The following is an 8,737-nucleotide window of genomic DNA, read 5'->3' as shown; positions in this document are numbered from 1 at the left end:
AAGGAAGCCTTGGTCCACAGAAACTGAAATGGCTCGACATTATAGTCAACTTAGTGCCGGTTGGCCCCACCTTAAACCCTTCTAATCTCTTCTGTTCCTATCCCCGAAACCTTTATGACTCTGGCCTTTGTGTTCTTTTCTAGGTGACCAGGGTGATATTTAAAAGAAGACAGGAAGCTATAGTAACATGCAAAGCAGATTTGGAATTAGGGAATGTTCTCCTTGGCTCCAGGTTCCAGACTTCAATTTTTTCATTCAACTTAAATTTTATGAGTACTTACTTAGGCCAGGTATTTGGTGAGACTTTGAGATAAGGATTTGGGTAAAATTTAGTCCCTGTCCAGGAAGAGTTCATAATTTGGTGGGGAACACACAAATATGAACAAATAATTGCCATATTATAAAGTGCAAGTACTAGAATAGAGGTGCTATGGGGAGCGCTGTCAGTAAAAAAATCCTCAGCCAGTCTGGTTTTGGGGCCAGACCCAGTCGACTCCTGCTGGTTTCCAGAGCCAATCCAGAAAAAAGAAACTCAGGTGGAGTCTGAAAGCTCATAATGCAAAGGCTGCGGAGCTGGGAAGGGGTAGTAGCTTGCCCACCACCTCCAGAGGCAGCGGGAGGGGGGCGGCTCAAGGAGCTCAGCGGGTGCCTTCACCTGTTTGCTCATTGCTCCTGAGGACCATCAGGGTCTCCTTCATTTCCCTCTAAGGACACCAGAGCTGTTGGAACGTAAGCTGAGGCATATTAAAATTTGGGGGGGTTTGAGTAAAAACCAATTTGAATTGGGCAGCGCCAAACTGGAGGTGGTTGGGGTCGCTCTAACTATAGGAGATGGGGGGAGAGACTTTTGTGGAGAAAAGGCAGAAGCAAAGTAAGGAAATTATTGATTGGCTATTACTTAAAGTCTAGTTGGCTGTTTGTGATTGGTTGTCCTTATCGCTGTAATTTTGAAACCTTGAGGCGTTTATAGGCTTAGATTCTGGCCTGCTTACATAGGCCACCATGGCATTAAAGCCACATCAGTCTAATGGCCTCCTTATTTAATTAATTTAACAACATATATATAAATATTTATACATGTATCTGTATTAAGCTAAACATGAGTTCATACTAATGTCTCCAATTCATATCTATTACCCTGTGGATCATTTTAGCTTCTTCCCTTTGCTTATCTGTACCCTCCCACTCCAACAGTAAGAAAACTGGCTCCTATAATCCACCATCAGGTACTTAATTGTTCAATTCCAGTATACATGTATAGTGGTTTCAGAATTGCTAGCCTGTACCCTCAGGGGAAACAACTTTATCAACCAGAATAGAGTGCTTATGTACAGTCCCTTTTGCCTATATTTTTAGACACAACTCATTTACAAAGTTACTTAGGTTTGCACCTTTGCCCCCACCCACTTCAGGAAGGTTCTTTCATACATTTGTAACACAGATTCTTTTTTCATATTCTGCATTCTGACCTTGTATCTCTTGATCTCTTAAATGATTTTTTGTTTTAGTTACATATATTAAGTTTTACTCTTTGTGCTATAAAGTTCTATGGCTTTTGAAAAACGTGTAAAGCATCCACCGTTACAGTATCATAGAGAATAGTTTCACTGTCCAGAAATATTCCCCTGTGCTTCACCTATTCAACCCTCCTCCTCTTCTCCAAATTCCTGTAAACCAGTGATGTTTTTACTGTCACTATAGTTTTGCCTCTTCTAGAACGTCATATAAATGGAATTATACAGTATGTAGTCTTTTCAGACTGGCTTCTTTCACCTAGAAATATATATTTATGATTCATCCATGTTTTTGCATGGGTTGATAGTCCATTCCCTTTTATCCCTCAATAGTATCCCATTATTTGGATGTACCACAGTTTGTTTATTTAGTCACTTACTGGGGAACATCTTGGTTGCTTCTAGTAATTATGAATAAAGCTGCTATAAACATTCACATCTAAAAAAAAAAAAGATCCTCACAGAAGAAATATTTGAGCTGAATATTGAAGGAAAAGGAAGAGTTTACTAAGGAGAATGAGTGAGAACAGCATGAGGAAGGGCAGAGAGGGATGAAAGAACATGTCATGTTTGGGGGCCATCAGAAAGTTTTCCCTAATTGAAATGGTACATTTATGATGACAAAGTTGGAAAGGTAGGATGGGACTAGATCATAAAGATTCATGGAGTGTGGACTTTATCCTTATAGACCAATGTTTTCCAACTTCACTTATTCATATTCTACCTTCACCATTTTAATTTCTTAAATCTAGGCAATAATATCTTTGAAATCATGAGTTTAATATATTTTCTTAAGAATATTAAAAAAAAAGTATACCTATTAAAATAAAAATGTATTCATTTGTCTCCCAGCAGTGATACACTATAACTGTTTAGAAAGATAATTCTGAGAGCGTTATATGAGAGAGAGTGGATGGAGGAGTCAAACAGGGGATTATTTTAAAGGCTATTGAAATACCGAGAGATGATGAAGTTCTGAACTAAAAAAAGCCTTATTGGCAGGGATGGTAAAGAGGGGAAGGGCTTTAAAAGAGACTTAGGAACTAGAATAGACAGGATTTATTAATTAGAGGAAGGTAAGGATATTTATGAACTAAAATCTGGATTTGGTGATTAATTAAGTGGAAGGGTGGAAGATTACAGAAAAGGAAGGCTCTAGAATTACTTGCAGGTCTCTTGTCTTGGAAGTGAATGATGGTACCAGTTCACCCAAGCAGAGAACAAGAGCAAAATTAGGTTTGAGGGAAAAAATTTCCCTCGAAAATTTATTTAATTGAAAATTTCTTTTAAGTTACAAATACAGTATGTTCTCACTGTAACAAGTGAAATAAAAAATGCAAGAAGATAAAGTTAAAAATCTACCCTTTCATATCCCCCTCCCCTCCTCTTGTAACATTGAGGGTACCAATTTGTGCAGCCTTTCACACCTTCTTCATGTGTGTGTATTTATGCACACAAATACGATGACCATTTTTTATAAAAATGAGGTCATATTCTCTCTCTCCCTCCCTCTCCCCCCTCCCCCACCTCCCTCTCTCTCTGCTTTGTGCTTCCCTCCACAGCACCTGCACATCACTCCGCAGCGGTAGCAGGCCCGAAGGGGTAGGTAACAGCAAGAACAGGGGGCCAAGAAACACAAGTCAGTAAGAGCCGTCCACCGGAGGCAAAACTCGTAGCTAGTATCACACAGGCACAGGTCTGTATAGTCTCCCTCGGGTCCGACATACAGCGATAGAGCATGCTGTCCTCACCACATACAGCTCACCAGTTGAAGCAAAGTTCTCATGGAGTCAGGCGCGTCCTGACAGTGGCCCCTCCGGTTTTCCTCATGGTTGAAAGCGTCCTGGCAGTACGCGCACCGCCCACTCGGAGCGCTCCCTGTCCTCCTTCCACCACCGGGACTTGCCCCGGAATGGCTGTGTCTTGATCACGCTGGCCCCGCGCTGATGCCAAAGTCTGAGGAGTTCTCATGGGGGTAATCGTAGTCGTGCTTAAGGACCTTGTCCTTGGCGAAGCGCAGGTACGAGCCCGCGTCTTCCAAGGGGGTCAGGTATTTGTCCCTCGCCGGCGCCGGTAATCCTCGTAGTGTGCGTCATCCAGGTCTTCTCCCTGGGTTGATGTGCACGATCTCCTAGTCGTCCAGGAAGCTCACCTGGCAGTAGGGCCTTGCCATCAGTTGTTCCAGGTGATAATGGTCTGTGGGGTGTGGGTCGTGGAGGTGACCCAGGGTATAAATCCTCTGGTGCTCACAGGATATGAGGGAGGAGATTGTCCGAATAAGTTGTTCCTTCTTCTGAGACGAATTATTGATAGAAGAACTGTCTGTAGCTGTTGTAAAAACGTCATCGCAAAGCTCAGCTTCGCTACGGATGGTGGAAGATGATGTTGAGCTTTCTATAAGGTCTTCAATTGCTTTCCTCACTCAAGGCTTCGGACAGTAAGTCAAAACTTACTATTGTTGACCTTCCAATGATGAAAGGTTGGGTTGGCTTTGGTGTAGACCAATTCCTTTCTTAAATAGCATTCCAGTACCACCAGTTTGTCTTTCTGTCGTTCACCATGGATGAGAAAGCCTATTTGTCATCCGGGTGCGTGATCTTACCGATCCCACCTTCCTTCCTGTGGGAACCATCCCCCCGCTGGAGTCACCTGAGGTCATAACCACAGCCTTGACGCGCATAATATAGCTGTCCTCACCCGCGTGTGTTTCTTTGGTCATTTTCCTGTTCACCTACATACCTGTCCTGTGGCGGTGGGCAGCCTTCATTTTCCTGTCCGCTTCCCCTCCCCCTTATTCACATCTTGGAGATCGCCTGATTTGGTTGGGGGGTGGGGTGGCTAGAGCAAGGCGACTGAAGCGCCTGGGCAGGGGTGCATAGGCAAGGTGGCGGGGGCGGGGACTGAGCACCATGGGGCCAGGGGGTGGAGGCCGGCAGGGGCTCTGGGGACTTGGGAGCGGGTAGAGCGGAGAAGGGAGCGATTTGGGTGGAAAAACAAGCGTGCTGCTGAGAGCCGGGGAGTGCTGAGAGAAGAAGGAGAGGGCCAGCTGCCGGAGGGGGCTCAGTCCCGGGTTGCCCCCCTCCCCCACCCAGGCCAGACCAATCACGGTTTTGGGGGAGCTGCGCCTGCGAGGCGCTGCAGGGTACCCCACTGAGCTACATCTCTCCACTCCACCGATTTACTCCATATTGGATTCTTACCATCGTCAAGAGGAGGAGCTTCCCTTTTTTTTTTTTAACATCTTTATTGGAGTATAATTGCTTTACATTGCTGTGTTAGTTGCTGCTGTATAACAAAGTGAGTCAGCTATACGTATACATATATCCCCATATCCCCTCCCTCTTGTGTCTCCCTCCCACCCTCCCTATCCCACCCCTCTAGGTGGTCACAAAGCACCGAGCTGATCTCCCTGTGCTATGCGGCTGCTTCCCACTAGCTATCTATTTTACATTTGGTAGTGTATATATGTCCATGCCACTCTCTCACTTCGTCCCAGCTTACCCTTCCCCCTCCCCCTCAAGTCCATTCTCTACGTCTGCGTCTTTATATTTGTCCTGCCCCTAGGTTCTTCAGAACCTTTTTTTTTTTTTAGATTCCATATATATGTGTTAGCATACTGTATTTGTTTTTCTCTTTCTGACTTACTTCACTCTGTATGACAGACTCTAGGTCCATCCACCTCACGACAAATAACTCAATTTCGTTTCTTTTTATGGCTGAGTAATATTCCATTGTATATATGTGCCACATCTTCTTTATCCATTCATCTGCTGATGGACACTTAGGTTGCTTCCATATCCTGGCTATAGTAAATAGAGCTGCAATGAACATTTTGGTACATGACTCTTTTTGAATTATGGTTTTCTCAGGGTATATGCCCAGTAGTGGGATTGCTGTGTCGTATGGTAGTTCTATTTTTAGTTTTTTAAGGAACCTCCATACTGTTCTCCATAGTGGCTGTATCAATTTACATTCCCACCAACAGTGCAAGAGGCATTCCTTATCTCCAAACCCTCTCCAGCATTTATTGTTTGTAGATTTTTTGATGATGGCCATTCTGACTGGTGTGAGGTGATACCTCATTGTAGTTTTGATTTGCATTTCTCTACTGATTAGTGATGTTGAGCATCCTTTCATGTGTTTGTTGGCAATCTGTTTATCTTCTTTGGAGAAATGTCTATTTAGGTCTTCTGCCCATTTTTGGATTGGGTTGTTTATTTTTTTGATATTGAGCTGCATGAGCTACTTGTATATTTTAGAGATTAATCCTTTGTCAGTTGCTTCATTTGCAAATATTTTCTCCCATTCTGAGGGTTGTCTTTTTGTCTTGTTTATAGCCAAAGCAATCTTGAGAAAGAAAAATAGAGCTGGAGGAATCAAGCTCCCTGACTTCTGACTATACTACAAAGCTACAGTAATCAAGACAGTATGGTACTGGCACAAAAACAGAAATATAGATCAATGGAACAGGATAGAAAACCCAGAGGTAAACCCACGCACATATGGTCACCTTATCTTTGACAAAGGAGGCAAGAATATACAATGGAGAAAAGACAGCCTCTTCAATAAGTGGTGCTGGGAAAACTGGACAGCTACATGTAAAAGAATGAAATTAGAACACTCCCTAACACCATACACAAAAATAAACTTAAAATGTATTAGAGATCTAAATGTAAGGCCAGACACTATCAAACTCTTAGAGGAAAACATAGGCAGAACACTCTGACATAAATCACAGCAAGATCCTTTTTGACCCACCTCCTAGAGAAATAGAAATAAAAACAAAAATAAACAAATGGGACATAATGAAACCCTTTTCTTATAAGGACACAAGTCATATTATGTTAGGGTCCACTCTGATGAGTTCAACTTTACTTGACTACATCTGCAAAGACACTTGCTATAGACTGAATCTTCCTGTTCCCCCAAAATTCATATGTTGAAATCTGATTTCTAATGTGATGGTATTTGGAGGTGGGGGGCCTTGGGGGTGAATAAATTATGAGGGTAGAGTCCTCATGAATGAGAATTAGTGCCCTTTCAAAAGAGACCCCAGAGAGCTCCCTTTGCCCTTTCTGCCATGTGAGAATACAAGAAGTCAGCAGTCTGCAACCTGGAAGAGGGCTCTCCCCAAAATTCAACCATGCTGGCACCCTGATCTCAAACTTCCAGCCATTAGAACTGTGAGAAATAAATTTCTGTTATTTATAAGCTACCCACTCTGTAGTACTTTGTTATAGAAGCCTGAACTAAGACAGCCCTATTTCCAAATAAGGCCACATTCACAGGTACGGGTGTTAGGACTTCAATATATCTTTTTATGGGGTACAATTCAACCTATAATAGTAATTATTGATATGTTGAGGCTTGAGTCTGCCATTTTATTATTTATTTTCTGTTTGTTTCCTCTGTTTCCTGTTCTTCTTTCTCTTTTTTTGCTTTCCTGTGCTTGCTTCAACATTTTTAAGGATTCTATCTTGATTTATTTATAGTATTTTCGAGCACACTGCTTTATATAGTTTTCTTAGTTGTTGCTCTAGGAACTATAATATAAATATGTAACTTATAACAGTCTATTGATATTGGTATTTTACTACTTCAAGTGCAGTAGAGAGACCTTACTTTCATTTAGATCCCTTTACCGTATCCACTTTAAAAATGTATGATTGTCTTAAGTATTTCCTCTACATATACTGAGACACCACATCAGACGGTGTCATAATTTTAGCTTTAACCATCAAACATGGTTTCTTAAGAGGATAGTATACCCCTATTTTTGCCCATTCTGATGTTCTTTCCTTTCTAAAGTTCCAGGCCTCCTTCTTTTATCATTTCCTTTCTGTTTAGAGAACTTCCTTTAGCTGTTCTTTAAGGGCAGGTTTGTTAGCAACAAATTCTCTCAGTTTTCCTTTGTATCAGGGATAGTTTACCAGACATAGAATTTGTGGTTGACAGTTATTTTTTTTGAATAATTATTTTTTAGAACAGTTTTAGGTTTACAGAAAAATTGAGAAGATAGTACGGAGAGTTTCCATATACCCCACATTCAATTTCCCCTATTGTTAACATCTTATATTAGTACATTAGTATGGTACATTTGTTACAATTAATGAAGCAATATTGATACCTTATTATTAAAGTTTATACTTTATCCAAATTTCCTTTGTTTCAACCTAATGTCCTTTATTTGTTTCAGAACCATCCAGGATACCACATTACATTTAGTCATCATGTCTTCTTAGGCTCCTCTTGGCTGTGACAGTTTCTCAGATTTGTATTGCTTTTGATGACCTTGATAGTTTTGAGGATCACTAGACAGCTGTTTCATAGACTATCCTCTGCTGGAATTTGTCTGATGCATAAAAAAACTGGAGTTATGGGTTTTGGGGAGGAAGACCACAGAGATGAAGTACCATTTTCATTGCATCATATCAAGGGTACATAATATCAAAATGACTTATCACTTTAGATATTCACCTTGAGCACCTGGCTGAGGTGGTGTTTGTCAGGTTTCTCCACAGTAAAGTTACTCTTCTATCCCCCTTCCCATATTGTACTTTTGGAAGTCACTGTGTGCACCCAAACTTGAGTAGAGTTTTGCTCTACCTCCTTGAGAGCAAACTATCTACATAAATTATTTAGAATTTTGATTGGGAGATTTGTCTCTTTTCCCCCATATATGTATGTATGTATGTATGAATAAATGTATGTTTGTATGTATGTATTTATCCATCCAATCAGTCAATCATTATATCAGTATAGACTCATGGATATTTATTTTATACTTTGGATTATAATCCAATACCACTTTTTTGTGTTGCTCAAATTGTTCTAGCTTTGGCCATTGGGAGCTCTTTTAGTTGGCTCCCATGTCCCTTTGACATACCCCTATCATTGTGTTTTTTTTCCCTTTTGAGCACTTTCTTACTTTCTGGCTCTACAAGATGGTCTAGGCTCATCTTATGTGTTTCCTGCCCTAATCTGACAGTTCTGCTCTTTCTGTGCTTGAAAAATTTTGTGCCACTATCTTCTGGCCTGCATGGTTTCAGGTGAGGAATCTGTTATCATTCAAATTGATGTCCACTTATAAGTAGTGCATCTTTTTTCTTTGGCTGACTTCAGGATTTTTTCTGTCTTTCATTTTCAGAAGTTCAATTATGATGTGTCTTAGCATGGATTTCTTTGTAATTCATCCTTTCTAATAGCTGCATACTATTCTATAT

General features: G+C 41.1%; 1 pseudogene; it reads right to left on the bottom strand.

Annotated features, from left to right (window-relative positions):
• Positions 1-663: 663 nt before the first annotated feature.
• LOC133081801 (sprouty-related, EVH1 domain-containing protein 2-like) lies at positions 664-4,233 on the bottom strand (annotated as a pseudogene).
• Between the last annotated feature and the right edge of the window lie 4,504 nt (positions 4,234-8,737).

This window comes from Eubalaena glacialis, chromosome X (genome assembly GCF_028564815.1).
Source record: "Eubalaena glacialis isolate mEubGla1 chromosome X, mEubGla1.1.hap2.+ XY, whole genome shotgun sequence".
Classification (NCBI taxonomy): Eukaryota; Metazoa; Chordata; class Mammalia; order Artiodactyla; family Balaenidae; genus Eubalaena; species Eubalaena glacialis.
This window is presented reverse-complemented; position numbering and strand designations above follow the sequence as displayed.